Genomic DNA, 27,917 nt, shown 5'->3' with positions numbered 1-27,917 from the left:
TTTTCATTTCCTGTTGACGTGTTAGATACTTTAGAGCCTCTTCGATTTTAATTAAGTAACCCCGATAGACCATCCGATCATCAATACTCCCGATATTGCGTTCGAGAGCCATTCTATAAGCAGCTTGAGATTGGAAAGGAGAATAATTATCAAAGTAGGTATTACGGCGTAAATGTTTAGGATGTTCGACTATAAAAAAATATTGTGTATAAATGCATTGATCTAATCCCGTAAATTCTAGTTTGATTAAGGGATACTGAGCCACGTCCGAGGGTTGGTAGGCGAATCGGTAGCCGGACTCTTCTTCAAATTCCTGATACGCGACTCTGAACCATTTGAATCGAGGGTCGTCGTCTTTCTTGAAGCGTCTTTTATCCATTTGTCCATGCGGGAAATCCCATTCATCTTCATAAGCTAATTTAGCCTTGTACCGATCATAATCGTCTTGTAAATTGGGATGGAGGGTCGGATAAATATGGTTTTCAAATTCATCTTCAAGCACCGATATTTTTTCCAAATCGAAGGGTGGTTCGATACGTTTATTTTTTAAAAGCTGAATTAAATAATTTTGAAAACAGTATGGCATTTTTCGATGAATCATCACCACCTGTCCTGATGAGGTCTTTACCACTAAACCATATGAAGTAGAATATTTGTTTCTCTGGATCATCTGAAAAAAGGAAAAAGAGAGAAAAATTCCTTGATTACCTATCCACTCAATGAATACATTTATGAACAGCAAATTTCACTAATTGTTGGAGCGCTAGCATGGCCATAAATCGATGACAAGATTTCGATCGACAAGATGGACATTGCTGTGGCTGACGATGTTGAGGTTTGTAAATAACAGTCCATAAAAACTTGAGATGTACCTTTTGATGAATTTTTTCTCGAGTGGGTTCATTCGCCACGTAGAGTTTTTCAATATGAAGTCGTTCCAGATCCGCATTCAATTGCTGAATAAATTCCTTCGTATGTGTTTTCAGGTCTCTGGCTATAAACCGGACGCAGTTCGTAAGAGTATATCCATCAGAGGTGACAGCCAACACACCAACAATTTTTTGGTGGAGCTTGGTCTGTGAGGACTTCTTCTTCTTTCTAGAGCGCTGATGAGTGGATAACGAGGGAGGAGAAGACAGTATTTCCAAAGAATGAGTTGGAGAAGGAGAAGACTTTTTCGGTACTCTAAAAACGGTTGAAAATGGTCCATAAAAAGTGGGTTCCGTATCTGGAATATCCTCAAAGGGATCTTCTTCACATGAAATGACTAAGTTATCCGTTGCCATGTGTTCGCTATCTTTTTACGAAACAGAATGAACTCCGATTTCTTTTTCAACCATTTATATACTAAGAGAGGGGGAATAAAATAGGTAGAGGTATCGAGATATCGTTGAAAAATATTTTTAAGAACTAGGAAAAAAAAACTTTTTGTTAATTTTTATCATGTCTTTTAGACATGATAAAAATTAACTCTACCCTCCTTTTCGTTTTGAATGATGTCAACATGTTGTCTAGACATGTTTGTAAACAATAGACTTCCAAGAAAAACATGATCATTCTTAGAAATCTATTTTTAGGAAAGTGAGACATCATTCAAAACAAAAAGGAGGGTAGAGTTAATTTTTATCATGTCTAAAGACATGATAAAAATTAACAAAAAGTTTTTTTTTTTTTTTTAGTCCAAAGGAGCATTGTCCCCGAAGGACTATTAGTTTCGTTTGGGCGTTTTGCGTCGACAACCGTAGAATGTCCGATTCACTTTTCAAAATAACGCACTTACACAGATCCACCCTCACCTCCTCCTCGCTCTCTTATCCTTAACCTCTCTCTCCTCCTGCACGCTGTCTTATCCTCCTCCTCTCTCTTATCCTCCTCGCTCTCCCATCCTCCTCCACTCTCTCATCCTCCTCGCTCTCCCATCCTCCTTGCTTTCCCATCCTCCTCCACTCTGTAATCCTCCTCCTCTCTCTACTCATCCACACTCTCTCATCCTCCTCTCTCTTGTCCTCCATTTCCATATAGTTACCATTTCCCGTTGTATGAAACAATAGAATAGTAATCATTCTCAATAAAACGGTAGTCAAGCAACCGCAGTAAGAGGAAATCTTTGAAATAGATCTTAGTAAAAAAAACTATTATAAAAATCATTTGTATTGAAAAACAATTATCATATCATTAATCACAATCAAAGTCCTTCGGGGACAATGCCCCTTTGGACGTAATCCAAAATCTGAATTCTTTCAGATTTTTTTTTTTTTTTTCAGCCGAGAATTTTTTCTACCCGATTCGATTGACAAGACATCCCAGTTTTTTTTAAGAATGGAATTTCTGTTCTATATATTTCAGCATTTCAACTGTTGCTTCAGATCCCTCTGTGCTGTTGAAAAAGCCTGCACTTCAATTCTCCTGGAAACAGTTTAAGCCATGTCTTCTCTCAAGATTCTCTTTAGATCCAGCAAAGATGTGGATTGAGTCTCGTGAAAACAGTTCATTGTTCAAGAAATTCATAGAAGGATGGGGAGGTCTTTTTAAATGTACTATTTCTTTTTATTAACTCTTTTCTTATGTTTACCACCTTGACAACTTGTTGCTTTCTCAACTTCAGGTTTTTTTGGTCGGCTGTCTAAAATCAGCTCTTACCTCAGTGGACGATGCATCAAATTCCATTGTACTGAATTCTCCATTTCCCGAAAAGACTTCTTTCAACATGTGGATGGCTTCTTTGGTCAATTCTAATGTTTTATCTATCGTTTTATTCTTTTCATTTTCTCTACGTTGGAGGATAGCGGGAGTTAAAAAAGGATTTTGACAACAGGGTTCAAATTCTTTCGTTTTGTCTTTGTGATCATGACGATGTATTTTTATAATCTTGTCATCCGTATCATCGGGGTTTATCCATATTTCCAAATCTAACTCTTTACCTTCAGAATTTTTGGGAGATAGATTAATAAGTACAGGATCCATCGCCATGGTTAAATTATTGCTTCTTCCTTTTTTATTACTCTTCTCCCTCTTCATTTTTGTTTCAAAGTTTTTTTTATATAATCCACTCTTCAAGTCCCAGATTCAACGAATATATTTCTGACTTTCTTTAAAAGCTTGCAATAGCCACTGAAATCGGTATCGTATCAAGTAGGCCAGAGCTCCAAAGTAAAATAATAGAATTAAACAGACGACATAATAATGAATCTTCAATACGTTGCCCAGTAAAGCAAAAAGAATCGTAGGACCCGCCGTTACCAGTAGTAAATGAATGGCGAACGTTTGTCTCTTCGACCATCCTTCCTCTTTCGGGCTTTCGTCTTCCTTTTCAAACCGACTCAATTCTTGGTCCGTTTGAAAGTTTTTCTCGATTCGTTTGAAATGAGATGTCATTCTTGACCTCTCGAAATTTTAGGAACACTTGTTCCATGTACAATGACATAATCGTACGCTGTGTTGGCTCGCAAGAACCGTTTTGTGAACCGTAAAACCGACTGATTCTCTGGACAATAAATCTGTCGGAATTCAACAGATTGGTCGGTCATACATTCTCGTTTTCCCGTTAACCTATGCTTTTCGTCTATGTGTGTATATTCCAAAACACAGGGGGAAGATAGATCGCCCAGAACTCGATGCACGTAGGGTCCACATTCACAGACGTGTCGTTCGGAGTCCCATCCTAGTCCGGGCACGTTCCACAAATCTCGAACGCAGTAATCGACAGAACAGACCCACGGAGATGTTTGAATCATTCGATTATTTCGTCGATCTAAAGAATGGCATTGACATTGGTATCGGAACGATCCATCTTCTAACGTTTCGTAATAATCGGCTACTTCTTGAGCGGGTTGTTGGGTTCGACGATCTATTAAAACATTGAGAGAAGGATCACGGCCTTCTGGATGTTGACAGGGATGGGTGAAAGAGGAACGAGGAGCACAGAGCCATCCCGAGGCCGAAAAAATAGGAATTTCCGAGGAAGAAAGACAAGCGGTCCGGATTCCTTGAGGAATACAATAAGTACCCGGTTCGAGATGATTCCATGTTTTATCAGAAAGAGTGAGTTTTTCGTAAAACGTGGGATTTGTTTCACAGAGCTGAGAACAATCGCAATGGCTATCGGGACACTGAAAGATTTGGAAAGGGCAATACGTCTCGGTTGAAATTTCTGGTAAGGCTAATGATGATGAGGGAGGAATAGAAGGCATCCGGAGATCGGGTTTATAAAAAAGATTCAAGAGAGTCACTAGAAATACAATGCATAGAATGATAGCGCTCGGGTGTATCATTTTTCTTTCTTTCCTCCTTTATAAATTAGAACCCGTTCCGATCCCTACGAGTTCTCATTATACTGTGATTCGACACTTTTCCAAGGACAAGTCGCTTCTGCAACTGTTTCCTCAAGACGTTTACGTGTTCGTCGATCAAGGTATTTGTTATTTGTACGAGAAAACCAACGAAGAAAAAACCTAAATTTCAGCTATCCGGCTCGATACGCTGAAGCGGCACGATCTTTTACATTATAAATACATGCTAAAATGGCCTCATACGATTGAAATCGTGTCGTATCCGAATCATCTTACCCATCCGATGGATATTTTAAATTACAGAGCTTGAGGTTCGGTTTTGATGAAAGGAGCCCTATTCTTCACGGCAATATCGTTTTTATTCTCCGTAGTATACCAATGAGCATCGACCTCCCAAATATTTTGAATAGCCTTGCGTTGTGTTTCATAGACGGGATCGTCGAGCGATTTGAGAGGCAATAACGCGTTCGGTTGTAACCGTTGTTCGGCATTCAAACCTTGGTGAACGATCCGTTTCAACATAAACGTAAGAAACAAGCGACGTTTTCCAAAGAAAACCAGCGACTCTTCTGTATGGGTATCCATAGCCGGATGAAAAAGTGTGAAATGGCGTCCTTTTTGGGGATCCATCACGTATTTGATGACGATATGATGATACCAATCGCGTTGCCGCATTTGCGAGAGGAAGTGAAGCCGTTGCAATTGACGAAAATAACGTCGGGTTAGACGATACGAATCCATTCTGACTTACTTTTTTATCGCGCCAAGATCTTTCTTTTTTGTTGACAGGATAAACATTCACGATACAGAGCCGGCATTTCATCCAACGCACGATCTTGTTTTAAAAAATGTCGATAATTCGGTTTGGAACAACACGCTGCTGCGTCCTTTTTCGGAATTTTTTGCTCTTTCCATAATTGGCACATCTCGTTTATGAATAAAGGCTGGATGCTCGCCATACTTTTATTCGTTTTGGGTTTATACTACTGCTACTTGTATTTCTATAATTTTTCGGTCCCGTCCCCGAAAGTTCCTTCTTCTCCTCCGACGACAACGACGCGTTTCCAATATCAGATCGAGACCTCAAACGACAACGAGGTTTCGTTTCACACCTCCACGGGAAAAACATGGACGTTTCCTCTCCCACTCGAATATTATTTCGCGGAAGGACGGATTTGGGAAAAAGATGAATAATTTGGACAGCCCGATGATACTCAGCTCCTCGCAACGGGGAAAACCTCTACCTGTTTTTATTAAGATCGCAGAGTTTTGTACCCCGCGAAAAGTCCATGATGTATTATTATTATCGATGTCGGTACGGTCGTGTTCTAGACGTGCTCATGTGTCAAGAAGAACATTCTCCTTCTACCTGCATTCCTGTCAATCCCTGCATCGATCAGCTGCATTCGATGTTCGGATGTTCGCCCGGAGAAAAATATTCGACACATTATCGGCGATGCGTGTCTGATCTCTGCGACGGATTTCCGGATAATACGCAACGACCTCTCGCCATCGTCCAAAAAGGATCTTTTCTGTACTCTCCGGGTTACGCGATTTGTGAAAACGGAATGGTTCGCGACACTATATCCTGTCCTCTTTCCTGGGACACATGGACCGGCGATGCCTTATTCCATTTACCGATGGTGTACGACGAAACGTCCCAAACATGTCAACCGCCTCTTTTCTGTGAAAATGTTCAATCGAGCTCAAAAGAAACTGTCGTTCCCGCTCACGAGTATACGAAACATCTCCCGTCCTATCCATTTTCAACATCTTTGGATCGAGCTGTAGCTTACACGTGTGATCCAACCCGAAAACGTACGGTTCTAGAACCAGGCTATCGAGTGTCGGATCAATATACAGTTGAATGGGCTTGTGAGGATAAGTCGTAATCGTCGAAACTCGCGATAGGCGATACGAGCGATCAATATTTTGATTGCGCTAGGAGGGAAATTCAAACGTGTCCTCCTCAAACATTTTTTGACGGAAATGAATGTCGACCGCGCATCCCCGGCGCGTTTCAGTATCGGCATCTCGATGTGTTTAAATTCGATCATTTATCGATCGTTGCGAATTGGATTCGGCCCTGGACGACTCTTGATCATGAACCTCGTGCCTCTTGTGACGAAACCAACGAAGAAGTTTATATTCCCGGCTATAATATTTGTTCTCATCCCGACTGCACGCCGTACCCATTCCTCAAACAATTGAAAACAGCTATTTATTTACCCACTTCTCCTCACATGTGTCTTTTCGAAAAGGGAAAAATTCGAAAGAAACGCGTTCGACGGCAAGGTTTGAAATTTTGGTCGCAGCGATTCATGAAACAGGCTTCGACTTATAGTGTTCCCGAAACGTGTCGTGAAGGCCATCGCATACGATCGGGACGATTTATTCCCGATTCCGTATTATACGCCACTTGTAATTGGCGTCAACCTTTTGTCTTTTGTCCTTCTTCCTCCACAGAAGGAATTCGAGCCACTCCGTACGGGTATCACGTATGCGTACCCAAAGAAGAAGCCTATGAAGGGATTTTACCGGCTGGATTAACCCTTCGACTTGAAGTTCAAGAGCTGAGTCGTATTATACCGGAACATGGAGCGCGATATAAAATAGATGGACGAGAAGCTGTTTTTGATGCGACGCAGCATCCCGAAGTTATCCCGCTCCTCACTTCAGTCTATGAAATTTGGACCGAGCGCGACATGAAATTGTTTTTTAGAATTCTCGTCACGCATCCTCGTTCAGCTTACTGGGAAGACCGAAAATTAAAAGCCCTCCCCGATCCTGACATGACGTTGTTGTACACGGGTGAAATGACCGAAAAGCCCGTCACGACCGATGACTATCCGGTCTCGGCCGACTCGTTGATTCAAATGGAATAAAGTAGAAAAAAAATGGATCGTTATTTAGGTCAAGGCATATTGTTTTACTCTACGGTTTATATCAGCATCATCCTAGTCGCAGTCACCCTCTTAACGAACCGGCTCATCTTTTTATTTTTATTAGTCCTCACGTTTGGTCTAGCCTCTTACATGGCTTATTTGACCGTTCATAATTCCGAACATCTCAAAACGACGGGCCAATCGATTGAAGACTGGATTCGAAAGATGTATCAAAAGATAACTGGATAATCGGAGGTGACTCATGTAAATATCAAGATCGGTAAAGGAAAAAAACATGGTTTCGGTTTACACCATAGATGAATTTGGAAAAGAACGATATCCAAAAGATCCTAAAAAACCTAAACAGGAGCTGTATTATTTCGATAATGACAATCGACCTATTTTTGCCAAAGACGAGCATGGAAATGAATATTACGCTGTGGAATATCGGGGTCATGAATATATAGCGCTTCCTCGTCGGTACGCCAAATCCAATTCCGGAGACGAGTTTTATCCTAAATTAAACAATGGAGGAGAATACCCGTTAAATTCATTGGATGTAAATGTGAAAACGTATGCTGTCAATGCGAGGGGAGGAGAGATTTATCCTAAATCCAGCATTGGAAAAGAATATTATATACAGGATAGAATTCGGGAAAAGCCAGAGACGAATTACATCCGATATGCACGAGACGAAAATGGAAATGAGTATTACCCGAAAGATCATAAAAACGAGGAATTTCTCTATATCTATCTAAGTTATGCTAAAAAAGCGAATGGTGATGAATTTTATCCGAGAAAGTGGTATTATTGAAAGATCTTCAGGAAAACAGTATCCGCAGCACGAACTCATTTGAAACGAAACTTGGAAAGCTTAAATAGGTAAACGAGAATCCATTCTTAAAAAATGGTATCTTGTCCATCGAGTCGGCTGGGAAAAAATTTCTCACAGCTGAAAAAAAAAAAAAAAAAAAAAAACTTTTGGTTAATTTTTATCATGTCTTATAGACATGATAAAAATTAACTGTCCCCTCTGTTTGTCTGGGAAGGATGTCTCACCCATTCGAAAAAACAAACCAGGACTCATTCTTGGAATTCTATTCTTTAGAAAGGAATGATGGTCTATTTTTAGAAAGTGTGAGACGACATTCCCAGACAAAAGGGGGAGGTAGTTAATTTTTATCATGTCTAAAGACATGATAAAAATAAACCAAAAGTTTTTTTTTTTTTTTTTTTTTTTTTTTTTTAAATCTAGAGATTTTTTTTCAGCTCTTACAGTTTTTTCCCAGCCGAGTTGATCCACAAAACCAGACATGTCAAAATTGTTTCTGGAAGGGATTCTTGCTTATCTATTTAAACTCCAAGTTTCACTTCAGATCACTCTGTGCTGTGAAAGAAGAAACATCTTCTTATAATTTGTAAGTACTAACTGATTTTTAGTTTATTCACTGGTTAGTTACTCCGCCTCCAAGTCATTCGTTTTTTTTCTCTCCAAAAATCTTCAGCTTTCATTTAGCATGACGATAAAAATAAAACACAAATAGGGAAAAGATGGTCACGCATAAGTAATGTATGTAGGGTTGAAATAGGAAGGTGAATCCTGTTAACAAATAAACAATTATCGTGAAATAAATCCAATTTTTCGGGGCTCTTTCGTCTGTTCGTGATTTTTGGAGAAATGACATTCGCGTTTGGGGTCGATCGGTCATGGGCACTTTATGGATAGCATCTAAATATTCTTGCACTTTCTCGGCAAAGAAGAGGTATCGATCGCTCGCATCTTCTTCTAACACGTCCCATAGAAGATCGGGTGTGATTTCTAGAACATGGTCCGTTTCCGATTGATAAAACTGAACGTCTAATCGCCAGTCGATATCGTAAAGAGTTCGAGCGGTCAGCACTTTATTGAAATGAAACGGATCCAATATATCGAGTACGGCGGACAGAATACTTATACCCGTGAGCACATTGGAAGTAACCGAGAATCCTGTCGCGGCGATTCTGGAAAGTGTTGCGAGCGTACTTAATTGGGTCCGAACGACGGCTTGAAGGATGGCCGATTGAATGGGAAGAGACTGCCTACTCAATTTGGTTAAGAGTTTAGGCATCCGTTTTTCAAGGATTTTTTGCGCGGCTTCTAATCCGATATCGATCCCTACATCAATCGCCAATTCATGAACCAAGGACCGTTTCACATGTTTCTTGGGCCAGTTTTGTACAAAGTCGGGAAGATGAGGAGGATATGGTGGTAACGTATGATTTTTTTGCAGAGTGGAAATAGATCGATAGATACTGCTTCCCAAGAAATATTCGCCAATATCTTGCCCCGTCGTCGTCACACAATCAGACCCGTTGAAAACAAGACCGTACGCTTCACAATAAGGCTGGTTGAGTCGTAAATGACCCTCGACGAGATTGAGGCCGGCATGATGACGAGGAAGAGAAGGATGATTCGATTGAAAGAAAACTTGTTCGGGCAAGAGAGCTAATAATTTCTTGGCGAGATTTACGGCTACACATTTTCCATTTCGATATTCCGTGTCCATACTCTGCTGCGTGTTGGAATATAAACGATCGCAGGCGGGTTGGCAAGCTAAGCTGAAACCCGTTCCGAGTCGAATCCATCGCGGTTCATCTTCCGGGGAACACGATTCTAAATTTTCTTGGAAAGGGAAGCAGGCAATCATGTCACATCCCATTTGCGTAAAAACAAATTTTTCGACGACGTGACATTGTTCCGGATCGAGGGTTTTAGGTATGTAGTAATCCCGTTTGGAGTCGGCTTTTCTTATTTGGAAGGTGGTATGTTTAAAAATAAAAGCGTACCGACTTTGAAGAGCTTGTTCGTAAATATAGAGTTGAGTCGCTTCTTGAGCATACCGAATAGCGTGATCGAGATCGTAAGAAGTGACAGTATATTCATTTCTATTTTGAAACGAATCCCATTTCATCTTGGAGGAGGGCTTTGTTCCTATATATCGAAAAAAAGTTCGATGTTGTTGTTTTTTTTAACAACAAAAATAAAAGGATTCTTTTTTTTTATATAGTAACAAGTATAAAATGAGATTCAATTCAGTATTTACAGTTGCGTATGGAACATATACAAAAACCAGTTCCAAAAAAATTTTTTTTAATTAAAAAATAAATTGTCTCAACTATAAAATCCTATAAATTTTAGTTTTTACAGTTGCGTATGGAATAGCGATAAAAACCAGTTCTCAAAAATTTTTTTTAATGAACTATCTTATCTATAAAATCTTGTCAAAATCAGTTTTTACAGTTGAGGAGGAACCTGATGAAAAAATATTTTGGAAAGGATGCTATTCGAAAAACATTTTATCATGGTTAGTAGTTCTTCTTGTAAAGGACAAAAACAAGTTCATTTCGTCTAATATTTGTGCATCTAAAGTATTTAAATCTATTCCAAAAAATATATATATAGTCTCCCACATACCTTCAATGTATTATTGGACTGTCCACTCTTTATATTCCATTAAAGAGCCATGGAAAAAATGTTCCGAGTCTCTAGGGGTTCATTTTGCCTTGTTCACTACTTGTAGTTTCTACATTTTCGTCTTCACACTCTAGTCTTTCGAAGGAAGCTTCTACAGGATCTTCTCCTCCTCTTTCCGATGGAGGTGGACTCTCGGGAGAAATAGGATCTTCTTCCCCCCTTTTCCGATGAAGGTGGACTCTTGGGAGAAGGATAACGAACAGGTTGCAAATCGACAATCGAAGGGTCGAAATAATCACTCGAAGCTAAAGTAGGGTCCGACATATTATTTCTGTTTTTCTTCTTGATTCTAGGATCCTCTCTCACATTCTTTCTCTTTTGAGAATTATTTTCTTGTTGATTCTTTTTCGCCTGGTATTGTTCCAATTCTTTCGTCTTCCAGACTTTAATTTCGTAAAATATATTTGAAAATAGATCCTCTCCAAGATACTTTAAATACAATGCACCCCATTCGCTTACTTCATCACTGGTAGAAGGTGTAGTGTTTATTATTTCTTCTATAGTACGTCGAATCACATCCACGTAGAGAAGAGATTCCGATCGTTTGGAAACTTCGTGATATAAACAACGGACGATTCGAGCATGAACTGCTTTAAAATCTAGAGCTTCTTGTTCGTTTAAAGGTGTTTTTTCATCTCCTCCGTACTGTAGATTAAAAACATACTTTTGCAGATCCTCGCCCAGCAATCCGTCTACGGCAAATAATTTATACACTTCTATCTTAGTATTTCCTGTCGTTTGAATAAGATGTTGGAAAGTCTTATTAGATCGGTCGATCTAGAATAGTCTTTAGATAAAACTTTCTCGATCATATTCCATTCATCTGGCGTGGAGATGGTTTTATTTTGTACCAACTGCTGTTGCACATCCATCCATAAACGCCAAATGGTATTTAAACAGTATCGATGGACGGGTAGAAGAGGTTTCAAATCTTGAATCAAGGTCCACGGAAACATCATCATATTAGCTATTCTTTTTAAAACTCTCAACTGAACGGTGGTTTTAGTCGTAAACAAATTAGATTGATTAAATTCTTCCAGCACGACTTCATCCAACACGTACTTGAGACGATCCTTCAAGGGTAATGTCAAAGGCTCCAGGGTTACAGTGTTTTCCTGATCCATCTTGTCCTCAGTATGAAATGAGAAAATCGTCTCAGCTCCAGCTGTTTATATACTGTGAAAGGAAAGGGGGGAGGAGGTAGAAAGGAGAAGCAAAAGTTGGGTAGTAGGAAAAATTTAACTTCGCGGAAAAAAAAAAAAACTTTTTGTTAATTTTTATCATGTCTTTAGACATGATAAAAATTAACTCTCTCTTCTTTTTGTCTGGGAATGATGTCTCATCTTTTCGAACATATTTCTAAAAATAAATTTCCAAGAAAGAAATGAGTCATGTTCTATTTTTAGAAACATATTGAGACAACATATTAACATCATTTGAACAAAAGGGGATAGTTAATTTTAATCATGTCTGAAGACATGATTAAAATTAACAAAAAGTTTTTTTTTTTTTTTTTTTTTTTTTTTAATACAGCTCTGGAAATTTTTCCCAGTTGGTTCGATCGATAAAACCAGAAAAAGGATTTCCACTTAACTATTTAAATTACTCGAGTTTCGGTTTCAGATCAGTTTGTGCTTTGGATACCAGCCTCGAAAGATCTTCAGTTAAAGTCTATTATATACACATTTTGGTAAGTGAACTTTATTATTTTGTTGAATTGTTTTTTGGCTTTTGTGAATTGCTTGGATATTGTTTCTTTTTCAACTCGTTGTGTTTAAGCTCTTTTCTTTCTCAAAACAATACGAGCTTGTCGTGGCAATCGATCTCGAGCTGTTGGATGCCGTCGTGAGCAATGACTTAATAGATATCGACAAGCTTTATTGGGAATTTTCTTATTTCGTATGTGGGCCCCACCTTCGGTCACAAACGTAATGGAATGGTTACCATATTTATGAAGCAATCGATTAGGACCCACACGAACGGTTCGAGATCCAAGAACGTATCCTCGACGTTTTCTCATAGGTCTTCTACGAATGGGTCTTTGTGTTCCTCTACGATTGATATTGGAAGGAGAGGAAGAAGAAGATGCAGACGATGAAAAGGAAGCCGAACGACTTCTTCTTACAGAACTTCTTCTTCTAGAATGACGTATTTCTAAACTACGACTACGATTTCTCTGACTTTTTCTTCTTGTTGGACTTGGACTTCTGCTCCTGCTTAGACTTGGACTTCTGCTCCTTCTTGGACTCGGACTGCGTTTTCTTGGACTTCTTCTTGAACTTGGACTCGAACTTCGAGAAGAAGGAGAAACAGACGGTCGAATAATGTAAGGGCTAGTGGTTACATCGGATTTGGCATACGTGTGGAGAGGAAATTGAAGTTCGAAATCGTCGGGAAGGTCGACTTGGTTTTGAATTTGTGAAGGTAGAATATCGTCATAATAAATAACTTCGGGTGTTCCAACAGGTGGAATTTCCTTCGAAACATCATCCTCGTTAGGATCATTCATTCTGACTTTATTTCAATCGAAACACGGATCCGACGACAGGATCTAAGTTATATCGCATAGAAGCTCGATACGCATCTTGAACCGATGTGCAAAGAATATATTCCAAAGGTCCGAATCGTTTCTTTTCTAAAATAATGGGAAGATCGACCGTCCCTGCTCGATAAAAAGGCGTGAGGGAGAGAATTTCATTCAATTGTAACACGTTCCCGTGCTGGAATTCCCTACAACAGAGATAATCGATCCATTTCTGAACGAGTTTCTTATAAGCACGAGCTTCCGCGGACGTTTTAAAACACAATTGCCAGCCTTCAATGCGATCGATATGATTCAGCATGTAATCAAAAGCTGTCCAAAAATGAAATAACAGTGACGACGTATTCCGGAAGGACGTGAGATCGATTAAAATCCATGACATGTTTTCTAAGGGAGTCGGATCGGGATTCTCGGGACTGATCCATCGATCCAGGGTAGGACTAGGACCGATCGAAAGAGCTTTCTTGAACTCTTTAACTTCGGGTAGATCCGTTTTGTAAAGGAACGTCTGTTCCTAATCCATCAGCTGTTTGGTTTTTTCCATATACCTTTCTAAACTTCCCGGGAAATGAAAATAGGATAAATAGGAACACGTATGGTATAGATCGATAAAAATCATGTGGCTCGTTAAAATGACGAGGTGTTGAGCCGTTTTAATGTCGTGGTGTAAAACGGCATGCGGAAAAGGTTCAATGTAGAATAATAAATCGCACGTGTTCGTGCTCAATTCTTCCGGTTTAATTACACGCACATGAGGGGAAGACGGGTACGTATAAAAGGGACAAATGACAAAATTGGTGAGGTGGGATAAATGTTTGGAAATGTAATCGTTGATCACATAGGGTAATCGACTCAGGTTCCCAAACACAATTGTTTTCTTGTGTTGGAGAAGGTACTGAAACAATTCGTCTAAATGATTCATTCTTTGCTCTTCTTTTTCTTTTTCTGAAATAAATGAAAAAAAAAATATTTAAAAATAAGGAACCATGAATTCAGAAACGATTATGAAACAAACTGTAGCTTGCATTTCTTGGTTTTTGAATGAAACGTTCGGTCCCTCGATTGCCGATCGGTTCAACCAAGAAATTCAATGTTGGCCCGAGACGTGGAACCGGTTACGCGAATGGTTAGTTCATACGCCGATGCAGAATCCCAAAGACTGTATTTTATCGTTTGCTCAAACTCTGCCTCAGTACGAAACGTTCCAGGCCTCTTTAGAAAATTCGCTCGCTATTCACGAAGAATTTTGGAATAAAGTATTTACTAACTTGAGAGTTGTCCAGTCGCTTTTAGGATCCCCATGAATATTTCAAAGCTAGAACCGTTCGGTATCTTTGCTTTAGCGGGCGGATTACTCTATTCCATTTGCGTGTTGATTGTGCATGAGGAAGAAACTCACTTTAAATTTCATTTCACGGTCTTAACGCTCATCATTTTTCTAGCGCTCATGGCCATCACATCTTTCAAATATTTAAAATACCGCTATCAATGTGAGAGAATGGAAGATATAATGTCCGCTTTGAAAATTCAATAATAATAATAAGAAGAAAAAAGCACTTCCATCATGAATTTTGTCGAACAGTTATACGAAATGACGTTGGATGAAATGGCCACTTATTTAAGTGAGAAAGATCCTATTTTCCGGAAATTGTTCACTGAATATGTGGAGTATGCCAATTTATTACCCGAAGAACAAACTCAAGCCGAAACGCTTTACCGACAATATTTTCCAGAATCGGAGGATACTCTCGACGCGTTTATTGACAATTGGCGACGCTTTAAATTACAGTATCGTTCCGACAATGGCCGACAGGTCGAAGAAGATGTCGAACCGGACGAGGTGGAAGTTCGTTCTCAAAAAGGTGGACCTTGTCCGGGTTTCGTCTTTGATCCGAAGGGGAAACGATCCGAAGGGGAAACGTCCGAGAGTCCTGAAACCGTTCAAATCCGATCGCTGGCCAAATGAATTTGATGTGTTCAAGTTTCTCATGGACAAAGAACGCAATCATGAAGTGTATCACCTAAATATTGAACCGAACGCCAATGAGCTGTATTTAGATATGTCTTATGAAGATAGACGCAACATGGACACTCGAGCAGATCAAGCGCTACGGAAAATGGCGAAAATGGTGACCATCTTAAATCAAAATTGCCATTATAAAATATTGGATCTCTATAGCGAAAGACGAATCACATAAACTAAACGCGAAAAGCCAAAGAAACAAAAAATATATTATTAACATACCTGAACAGAAGCTTGTATTCAGGTCATAGCACAGACTGATTTGAAGTGAAACTGGGATGGTTTAAATAAATAAGTGAAAGTTCATTATTGTAAGAAAATGGTGATGTCTGGTCAATTGAGTTGGCTGGGAAAATTTCTGAGAGCTGAGAAAAATATTCTCTAGTAGTAAGAAAAAAAAAAAAAAAAAAAAAAAAAAAAAAAAAAAAAAAAACTTTTTGTTAATTTTTATCATGTCTTGTAGACATGATAAAAATTAACTCTACCCTCCTTTTCGTTTTGAATGATGTCAACATGTGTCTAAAAATAGATTTCCAAGAAAAGTATGATTCATTCTTAGAGATCTATTTTTAGAAACATGTTGACATCATTCAAAACGAAAAGGAGGGTAGAGTGAATTTTTATCATGTCTAGAAGACATGATAAAAATTAATAAAAAGTTTTTTTTTTTTTTTAGCTCTTGGGAAATTTTTCTAGCTGACTCTGATCATTCTTGTTCTTCCTTCTTGAGTGGGCAAGATGTCAATAAAAGCAGTTGTTGGTATATTTCTTCTTGGATTGAAGTTACGCCCGTCCATCACCTTGAACGTGTTTATGAATACGAGTGACTCATCGTTATCTATCAAAGTATTTCTCTGAAAGATTTTGGATTCATCTTGGGTAGGTCTTGTCATATTTTTTTTAATTAAATCATTACTTTTTCATAAAAATGCCTCCACCTAGCATGAGAGCAATAATATGTAGCATTATATTTCCGTAAAACATCCAGTTGCGTTGATTAAAATGTTCGGCTTCTGTTTTGGGTGTCGCATCACTGTAAATAGCTGTTGCCAGGTAGCCGAAATTGAGTAACGAGACAAATACAATTCCTAATAAGATAATTACCATGATAGCCTTTGTATCCATCGTGATGTATTTTTGAATCTAGTCTTTATTCTCTTTTCGGTTACACGTAAAGTAATAAACCGACCATTAGTATATTGATCACATTGACAACCGTTGGAGCAATGAGCAACATTTTATTGTTGGTCCAGAAATCGCTCGCTGTCGTTCCTTTGGTCGTGACTTTATTCGGATCAGCAGCATCGTAAACGAAAGCCACACTGCCGTAGGAGAGACGATATACGATGAGGGCCATGATGACCAGTGTTGTCACCAGACATATTAAAATGGTTATGGCGAGAGTCGAACGAAGATTAAAACCAAACATTGTTTTATCCACTAATGATTCCTTTATTATGTGATTTCTTGATGGACTTGTCGATACCATTAAAGAAGATTGAAATGTAAAGGGATCGATTGTCCCGAATAATAGACGAATAAATTTCGGTACATGAAACATTGGAATAGGTAAAGAAGGAAAAAACAGAGTAGATGAAATAATATCATGATGGAAACGATTCTTGATCGTTCATCAGCTTAGGTTCCTTATCAGGAAGAATTTCTAAGAAGTCAATTGTTATTAACGTATCCCAAAAATATTATTTTTATAGCTCAACTCTTAGACGCGCATTTACGATATGTAACGGAACATGTTTATCCCAATTACCCCTCGGCAGAAAAATTCAACGTGGATTCTTTAAATGAGGTGGATTGGGCTCATTCCGTGATTCTGGTGAATCAAGACAGACAATTATTAATCGCTCCTGAACCGGTTAAACAGCTCGTCAACCTTGATCGGCGTTTACGGTATCATGAAGCGGCCAAAACTATATTCCATGGATTTCATTTCTTTCCTAAACTCTTCTATATATTTCAGTTTCGATGGATCGTGTTTCTGGTGTTGGTTGCATGGTTTATCGAATGGAGAATAGACATTCAAAAAAAGAAATTCTTTTAAGAATATGGACCCAAATAAGAAGGTTTTTTCTTATGATGGAGTATAAGCTTGGATCCAGGCCACAGCACTGACTGACGATTTAAATAGTTAAGTGAAAGTTTATTCTGGTTAAAAAAGGGTAATGTCTTGTCCACATTGAACTGGCTGAAAAAAAAAAAAAAACTTTTTGTTAATTTTTATCATGTCTTTAGACATGATAAAAATTAACTTTACCACCCCTCACCCCTATTTTGGTTTGAATCAGGTGTCAACATGTTTCTAAAATAAATTTCCAAGAACGATATGACTCATTCTTTTGCTTAGAAATCTAGTTTTAGAAAGTGTGAGACATCATTCACAACAAAAAAGAAAAAGGGGGTAGAGTTAATTTTTATCATGTCTAAAGACATGATAAAAATTAACAAAAAGTTTTTTTTTTTTTTTTTTTTTTTTTTTTTTTTTTTTTTTTCAGCTCTTAGAAAATTTTTCCAACTGACATTGTCATGTTTTGTTACTAATGGACCTTCGTATTCCTAAGCTTTTTTTTTTCATTGGTTATTTTTCTCCTTTTCTAGGTGTTCCGATCATTTCAAAGTCAGGCGTAGATGCAGTTGCATGATTCGCTGCGATCGCCATTAATATACTTGTCACGTATTTACTGACGGCATACATTTGCTGCGTGAAACGATTATACAAAGGGTTGGGGACTTTGAGAGGTTCCTTCTTTGACAATTCGTCTTGAATCAAAAACGAAACGCAATGGACTTCCGTGGATACGTTCGTATCGTCTGCTTGCAGAGTTTCTTGGAATACGGCAAAAGCCCGATTCAAATCGTGATCGGTGACGAGTTTCGTTAAATATGGAGCGATATATTTATCGTGAATGACTTTTCCTATCACGCCATTCAACATGTCAAAGATGGAATTAAACGCCATCAATTTTTTTAACTGAATTTCCGAATGGACGCATGTTTTAGCGATACTGTACATTTTTAAAAATCCTTCGTAGCCTTCTGGAATTTCGGTCGTTGAATCTAGAACGTGTTTACTCATGGGCAGTTTTTCAATGACTTTCCGTAGATAAGAAACGAGATATTTTTCGCGAGCCGTTTCCAATTTTCGATTCATTTGCTCACCGGGATCTGTGTGTTTATTTTGAAGCTCTAATAATAGAGACACGTCCGACTGTTTAATTCGTTTATGGGTAGGTTCTTCTTCCTCCTTTTCCCCCTCTTCATGGTCCATTTCCTTTTCGGATTCTTCATGAGCGCGTTTCATTTTTATTTTGATTATATGTCTCCCTTTCTTTTATTTTGATTTTCTCTCTCTTTCTCTTTAAAAGAAATGACCTTTTTCCAACGCTTTCGTGGGTTCTCCTTTAATATCGGGAAAGACGGCTGGATCTATCGTCGCCGCATATGTTTCTACATAAGGAGCTCGAGCAAACGTAACATGCCACATGCCTTCCTCATTCGGTTTCATCTGAATACCGTTCGATCGAAGAAGGTTTGGGAGGGCTTTCAACAGTAAAAGGAAAGGATTGAGAACGACATGGTCTTGATAAATTTCGGGAACGCGTCGATCCTCCTCTGAAAAAAGACATACGGGATATCGATACAGGAGCGTGTAGGCGTTTGCGTGTTGACTTAATTTTCCATCTAGTTCTTGCTCGATCAACTGGCAACGCGTGAGCTGGTTTTGTCGAATAATGGTTTCGTAGCACGTTTTAACATGAAAAATAGGATCTTCGTGGCAGTGACGCGTATGCACCGTAAAGGGAAGGTACTTAAAAACATATTGCATGTAGTCAAAAGGCCACGTTTCTTCGATTTGTAGATGGTGTTTCTTGGATTGGACCACGTAATAATTGAAAGGATAGGATAATTGAGTCGGGTCTAAATTCTCAAATTCGATAAACGCGACCGGCGAATAATCAAACATGTAGAAATAGGCAAACAGTTTCACATGATGGATCGGGGAATCGGGTTCGCTTTTAAAAATATTCGCGCAAGCATTATAGACCTTATCGTTATTTTTCAAATAATAGGGATGATCGAGTCGCACCCCAATATTCCCATACCTCGGATCACACACACAACTTCCAAATTCTGCATGATAAAAAGTATGTTTTAAAGACTGACCTGTAAAAGCATCGAAGGAACAAGGCTGCTGGAAGTAACCGGGTTTTTGGAAAGACGCGAGATACTTTTCGGAAAATACGGTTGGATCCCATATGTTGTTTTTTTCTTCTTCCTTCGAAAACGCTAATCGTTCGTGAGCGGTCATTTCTTCACACCCGAAACCTTGCAAAAGCGGCTTGTATCCAAAATCGCAAACACATTTACCTTCTTTCAAAGGATCTTTGTCTAAACTTTCTAATCGGCCGTGAGGTCCGCAAGCAATGTCCACGTCACAATTCCCCCCGCGTTCTTTTTGCGTAACGAGATGAGGGTATTTACAAAAACAGGTCGCGAATTTCAATCCTTTTTGATTCACCAGAACCCACTCTCCCGTAGCTGATGAACAAGTAGCATGGGGAAGGAGTTTGGGAAGACATTCACCCCGAAAACATATTTGATCGTCGTCACAATCGGTTGCGTGAATGCAAGTCGAATAAAGCGTCGTCCGCTGAGGAGGGTGGTAAGAAATGGATTGCCAAGGAGGGGTTGTAGTCGTTTGGGACTCGTTTCGAAACAGGTAGATCATGATCAGGTAAAGATAAAAGACGAGAAGAAATATCCAAAGCGTCATCTTCTTTTTTTCAATAGAGGTTCACAACTTTTATTTTATCGCCTCGATCTTCATGCACCAGACCGGCATTGTCTCGTTGGGCCCCTATTTGTTCAAAATATTGCAAAAATTTATATTTGGTTTGTAGATTCTGGATCGATAATAAATACTTTCGAACACTGTAGACCATATCGTTTCGTTGAGCCTTCACCATTTTGACAGGGTCGTCCATTATTTTTTAAATTTCTTGTTTACGCCAAACATTTGATTCAGTGCATCCTCCGTGGAGGTTCCTGGACCCCCCTTAATAACACTTACTTTCCTAGCATTTGGATCCTCTATTGGGTCTTTAGGAAGTCCTCTTGTGTCCATCGGTAATTCTTTCTGTTCCGTTTTCACCTTTTCCGCGATCGAGGTGGCTATTAACTGAAGGAGGAGAGGTTGATTAAAATTGCGGCAAGGAACGATTTTGTTCAAATATTGACTGTACTGAGGATCAATATTATCTTTTCGGTGTATAATGCTGGAAAGCATATGATCGGTAATCACAAAACTGTTACTGAACAGCGATTCCGATAAACCTCGATGAATAAACATATTATGAGGGGTGAGATAGGGAAGTTGATCCATTTCGTTTTGAGCCATCTTGGCAAAAAATCGGTAACGTCGTTTGGATAATAAATGTCGACGATGGATTTTCCATAAATCCATTTCTAAATGCTTTCTTCTTATTTAAAAATGAGTAACGGGTTTGAAGTAATTGGGAATGCCGATAATTTCGGGACACTTCTCTTCCCCTTCTTCCATCTCTTTGACTACAGGGAGGGAAAGAGGCTTTCAATATCCAGATCGGTCGAGAACAGAACAGATTCTTTAAATAAGATAAATTCGCGAACTAAACCTCCTATCTTGTACGAATTTTCTCCGAAAGTGTACCGGTTAGAAATTTGAAGGTTTAGAATACCTAGAAAAGGAGTCGTCGTACCAAACATATTTTCAATCGAACACTGAAAAGTATTTTTTAAACCCTCTCCATTAAAGATCCGACTCTTTCGTATACACCACATATTTCTATGAATTTGAAATTTATCTTGGGCTCCTTTACAAGCAGAGCAGAACGCGGGATCGCACCGGTCCATGAAAAAACGACAATTCTCCGCAAATTTGTGTTGCGGATTCTCTTTCATGCTTTCGCCAATTTTAGTTAAAGGAGCACACAGTCGAGTCATGAACGAAGTTCCTGTTTTATTATTCTCCCCCGGTTTCAAATACCAATAACCAGCCACGAGAACATTATAGCAATTTTGTAAACCAATAATGTTTCGGATGTGAACAGTATCTTTTCGAGTTCCTTTGGAAAATTGAACTTTTTGTTGACAATGTGTCTCGTACAGCGGATCGTGATTTAAAACATCTTCCCAGTTGGGACATATTAAGTTGAGAGCACCTTGACGTTCTTTTAATTCGTCGATAGCTTTCTCAAGGATGGGAGAAGAAAGAATATTCTTGATAATCAACGAATAATCCATTCTTACTCAATAGATTTCTTCTTTTCGAACAAAGTAGAATGTAGTATCTTGGTTATTAGACTACTGGCCTTAGGAGATGTTACCTCTTCAGCAGCACAAACTGATTTGAAGCGAAAATGGGATGACTTAAATAGATAAGGGAGAATTCATTCTAGAAAGAATTTTGCAATGTCTTGTTTGGTTGATGAAGTCGAGTGGAAAAAAAAATTGTGAGAGCTGGAAGAAAAATATCTGGAAAGTTAAAAAAAAAAAAAAAAAAAAAAACTTGCAGATACTCAAGGCAGTTTGGTCTGTTTATTAGAATTCCAAATACATTTCCCGCATCTGTTCTAACCAATGGATTCTGGATTTACAACGAGCGGTTTTTATCAGAAGCATAAAAGATTTTCCCCATCTATTCTCTAGCCATGGATTTTAGATTTTATTAGACCCCTTAGCGAATGTCAGTTCGGATACTACGCCAACTATAAAATCGGCTCATTGTAAGCTTTTCCACTTGCGGATACTTTCTCAGATGTCTATTTTCTTCTTTTTTTAATCCGACCCTCTCAAAAACAAAGGATAATGAATATTCATAAATACGCTACACTTTACAGCCAATTTCATGGCTTGCATTTAGGAGGATTCAATGTGATTCAAGATACGATTTTTTTCCCTTAGCCCATATACGGCTTCAACCTTCTGTGATTCGAAAACTCGCTCATTTCGATAAAGTCGTCCCGAGTCAGAAACCACTCGTTCTCGCCCTAGCCGCCTATTGTAAAATGTCGGACTTGTCGTGTACCGTTTTTCTTCAACGCAATGCGTCATGGATCCTTCTTTTAGAAAACGAACGGGTCATTTTCCCCACGATCCCGAATTCGTCGGAATCCTCCCACAATCTTTTCAAACTTTTCGCCACACCATTTTTTGTGAAAGATCCTAAAACGATCGAACGGTATTTACAAAATCCCGTGTTCGAAAACGTGTACCGCTCCCAAAATAATCATACAATTCTATATTTAGACGAATGGGATACACCGTATCCAGGAGGACATTACTTTGATGATGATAACGGGCCCAGATTACATTTACCAGAAGATGACGGAGGGAAAAGGTATCGTCTTTGTTTTTTGTCCAACCAGGTCCATCACGAGAACGACCTCGTCCATAATTTCATCAACGAATGGAAAGATCGACCGGAGGTTTATTACGATCCTCTGAAAACGCGAACGGCTTTTCCGTCCTCCTTTATTGAATTTTTACCGTCCGTGAATCCTGAGAAACCCATCCCGTTTCCCATTGAGTACAATAAGAGTACGGCGCTCATTCAAAAACAATGGACGTATCAGCACCATCCTCAATATATTGTCCAAGATATTTTGAATACGTACGATCAGAGAAATTCGCTTGAGAAGGTCGGACTCTTGATCGAATACCCGTTTCAAATCGGGTTCGAAAATGCTACTCGATCGAATCCTAACGGGAAATGCATTGGACTCGTCGTCAACGGTTCTGAACCGGAAACGATTTTATATGTTCGATCACCGTATCAGCGGTACATGGAATATCAAGCCATCCCCAAGACCGTGCACTGGATTCCTATTCTCTACGAACCAGAAACCACGTATCCACTCCAACCGGTCGTACTCTGTTCGACGGTCATCGGGTTTGAATACAAAAAGGCTTTCTTATGTTTAAGTTATGTCATGCTCGAATCTCATCCGAAACAACCTGCTAATAGAAACACGGCGTGTCTGATCCATCCCGTCACAGATGTGAGCGAATTGACGTTTCTCGAGAGTTACGAATACGATTGTCAGCATGCGCTTCACCGAGTTCGATATGCTTCCATTCCTCATGATTTATGGTGTCTGACCAAAATCGAAGAAGAAAAACCAGTTCCACTTGCTAAACCCTATGCTCATCTACCTTACCTGGTTCAATCATGGCTGGAATTTTATCATCAGAATCGTTCCACGGAACCAGAAATCAGGTACGGCAATCTGAAACTCTTTCAATTGGCTCTAACTTTGGCTCGACATAAAATATGCTTTTCGGCCGAAACGGTCGAAACCGAAGAAGAAGAAGGTATCATTGTACCAAGAAATTCATCGTCCCCGATCGTCATTCGCCTAAGTCAGGAAGCTCGAAAATTTCTCGATATTGTCCGGTTAAGAATTGAATTTATGGAACGACCAGTTTCCTCTCCATGTGTTCTGTTGTAAAGAGAAAAGAAAACGAAACAAATATCTGTAGATTGAGAAATGGTGATTCCCTTAGCTCAGCTAGGAACTCAACTCACAAGAAGTGCGAAAGTTATCCACTGATATACACAATTCTTGAAACGATGACGTCATCTTGAAATGTCTTGTGAATCGAGTCGGCTGGAAAAAATTTCTGAGAGCTTACAAAAAAAAAAAAAAAAAAAAAAAAAAAAAACTTTTTGTTAATTTTTATCATGTCTTTTAGACATGATAAAAATTAACTCTCTCTTCTTTTTGGCTGGGAAGGATGTCTCACCGTTTCGAAAAACAAACCGTGACTCATTCTTGCAATGATTGCCATGAGAAAGGATGAGTTATGATTTGTTTTTTTCAAACGGTGAGACATCCTTCCCAGACAAAAAGAAGAGAGAGTTAATTTTTATCATGTCTTAAGACATGTTTTTTTTTTTTTTTTTCATCTACAAAAATTTTTCTGGGCTCTCAGAAATTTTTCCTAGCCGACTCGATTGGCAAGACATCTCAAAATTCTTTCTAGAATGGGCTCTCGCTTATCTATTTAAACATTTCAAGTTTTACTTCAGATCGCTCAGGAGGGTTGAAGAAGAAGCATTTCGTAACTTGGAGATCATATTGTATTCTTTTCCATTTCGGAATTGGTCAAGATTCGATTAGGAGCAGCAATCAAGTAATCATACATCTGATTACATCGTAGCAAATAATCGACCGTGATCCAATTGAGTTGAATATTCACAATCAACACTAAAAAATAGAGTATTTCAACGCGAGTTATTTCGTACGTCATATCTCCCCGTTGAGCGAACTGGTCGGCTATCTGATCTATTTCCGTAATGATAGTAAAAAAGTTCAGTGGATCCATGACCAATTCTGTATTCCATTGAATTGTAAATGGAAGTACGAGGTTTTGTTCACTCAAAAAATACAAATAGCCGTATTTCTCTTTTTCTCGAAACAGTGTTTGAATATAGTCTCGCACCGCTTCCCGTACTTCTGGATCGCGCACTAGTTCGAGCGTGACGAGGCTCGTGAAGGGCGGAAATTTATGAAATTTGATATATTGAGGTACCACGGTATTCAGTCGAGGACGATATTTATGATGAAGAAGGTGATCGATAGGAGTCTTTAAGGATTGAAGTGTAACGATATCCATCTTTTCTTATACGAATTTCCAAATAATAAGGCCGATGATGACAAGAACGATTCCCAACAAGATTGGTTTTAGGTACGGTAAATTACCCAAAACATCTAAAATACCACTCGTGATGGAACCCGTCACGTCTTGACTGAAATGCGTTAAAGCTTCTGCGATCGTGGGTCGACGGCATTTCAATTCTTGCGTCGGTGTACAATCGTGATATTGACAATCACATAATCGACAACACGTATCCTCTTTCTCGTTGTCGTACCCTTCACACGCATTCCATTGCTGAATAGGAAATCCCGTGCACGATTCGATCCCGTGAACAGGTTCGGGTTGACGACAACTCAATTCTTTAAGTTTACAAACCATGTCCCCTCCGTTGTAGAGAAAACAGCCCGAATTGTCCCGAATGTATTGGTTGACATATTGAGAACCGAGCGCGACGGCCGTCACCCCTCCTGCGGTCAGAAGAGCTTTCTTACTAAACACTTTATCAAAAGCTTTTTGAAGGGGTTTATTCTTCGCGACGACTTTAGCGACCTCCCCTGCTCGTTTCTCAGGAATGTCGAATTGTTTAAATTGTTTAGCGACTTTGCCTCCAGACTTGTTAAAAAATCGCATGTCTCTTGACCCTTGCCGGATTTTCAGAAACCAAGACAATGAACGAATCCAATTGTATTTTTAGTAATCGAAAAATTCCTTGTGGGTCGGACAATATTTCGGCGTTTTGGAATATTCTCTGCCTGAACCATCTTCGAAATCCTAATGGATTGCAAATTTATTATCATCGAATGGAATCGGAATCGCATACCAAGGTCGTTGGACCTTTCCTGATTGTGAAGGAAAATTTCTCGTTTCCGAAAAATACTGTCATTTTACCGACGCGCGAGTTCCTGGATAAACATTTCCGACCCGATTTACACGACGTCCAGTTGGACGATCTCACGTTTAAACTCAACCCGTGCATCGAGCATTATATCAACCACCTGTATTCTCAAGACCCGACCGACTTGAAACGCAATAACGCCATGGATGTGTTTGATCGGCGTTTCCATTACGAACTGCTACGGAATTTAAGTGTTGGCAACACGAACGAAATTGGTTTAGGCGTGAACAATACCACGAAGATGCAAGAAGAAATGATGGTTCATTTCAAGAGCACGCTTCAGCAACGTCTTTGCGGTTTATACCACTATATTAATAATTCAAATGTAGCGACGCTTTTCGACAAGATAAATGTATGCGACATGGCGAATGGAGGTCTCTTTGTCGACCCTAAAACGGAATTCTCTCCTTTTTACAATTTCCTGCTGGCGCATTGTTTATTCGATTTTCATAAACTACCCAATTTAGACCTCGTTCCCGAAACCGTCATTTCGAATGTCGCGTACAAGAAAGGGGTTGGGTTTTATACGTTAGAAGATATTTGTCACCCTGAACCGATTGTTGTGATGGGAGAAGAAACAGGATCTTCGCATCTCTATCAATCCAAATGCATCACGTATCCCAAAGAAACGGCTTTAAATAAACAATTGACGAGAAAGGATTTGCCCGATAATCTCATTATGAAAAATGCCATGCAGTTTTCTGATACGCGGTTCCTAACTTGCTAAATGCGAAAAGGTTTGGAGAAAAAAATTGATTTGGTTGGGGGGTTAAAAAGTCAGTACAGAAAAATTTCTATTATGTAAAAAGGAAAAAAAAAACAAAATGGTAATATACCTTGACACAGAATCTGTTTTCATCATGTAGAAGCTTGTACACAGGCCATAGCATTAAACGATCTGAAATGAAACTTGAATGACTTAAATAGATAAGTGAGAACACATTCTTGAAAAAAAAAAAATGATGGTCTTGTTGATCGAGTCGGCTGGAAAAAATTTTTGAGACCTAAAAAAAAAAAAAAAAAAAAAAAAAAAAAAAAAAAAAAAAAACTTTTTGTTAATTTTTATCATGTCTTTAGACATGATAAAAATTAACAACCCCCTTCCCTTTTTGTCTGGGAATGTTGTCTCACACTTTCTAAAAGTAGACTATAACTCATCCTTTCTAATGGCAATCATTCCAAGAATGAGTCACGGTTTATTTTTCGAAAGAGTGAGACAACATTCCCAGACAAAAAGGGGAGGGTAGTTAATTTTTATCATGTCTAAAGACATGATAAAAATTAACAAAAAGTTTTTTTTTTTTTTTTTTTAACTTCTAATCCAGATCACGACGAGACCTGAGAGCGTACGGTTTATACGCAAATTTACTAAACTTGTTCTTCATAGAACTGGCAGAAACCTCACCTAAATAGACTGGATCCTCATTGCCTTTTACATGCTCAGCCTCCTTCTTAGGCTTCTCTTTCTTGAATGGTTTGCACAGATCTGGATTGTTCTTGCTTTTGTTGGGAACCTGGTCTAGATCCATCTTTTCAGTTTTGATTTTCTCTTTATCGAAGGTAGTGGAAATGGTTTCGTTAATAATATTTCTCGAAGAAGGTTCTAAAATATTTAACTGAAACACGGGTTTTTCGATCATATTCAGAGCATCTTCTTGAAAGAGAATCATATCTCTACAAATGCCTCCTACTCTACAATACAAAGCGTCCGTTTCGTAAAAGTACCGCGAATTAATTTTAATATTTAAAATACCAATAAACATATCGTTATTCACAAATTCTTGGTCCAGGGTTTCTTGAAACACGTTTAAAAGGGTCGTTCCATCAAACACTTTGGTTTGGGTAAACACCATTGATTTTGAGACATCTGAGAATTCAGATCATTTCGTTGACTCATTTGCCGACACGCTTTACAGAGAGAAGGTCTACATTTTTCAATGAAGAACCGACATTGTTCTGAAATCAGCATTTGGGAATGATCGGCGGCCACGGCTTTGGTAATGTCCACCAGAGGAGGACAGAGTTTACATATGAAAGAATGGGCATTCAGATTCCTCTTATAATTAGTAGCGCAGAGAACCCAATACCCCGCTACGAGAATATTATAATGATGAT

Source organism: Stegodyphus dumicola, chromosome 3 (genome assembly GCF_044657685.1).
Source record: "Stegodyphus dumicola isolate Sdum_Otavi_A_Nest chromosome 3, ASM4465768v1".
Taxonomy (NCBI): domain Eukaryota; kingdom Metazoa; phylum Arthropoda; class Arachnida; order Araneae; family Eresidae; genus Stegodyphus; species Stegodyphus dumicola.
This window is presented reverse-complemented; position numbering follows the sequence as displayed.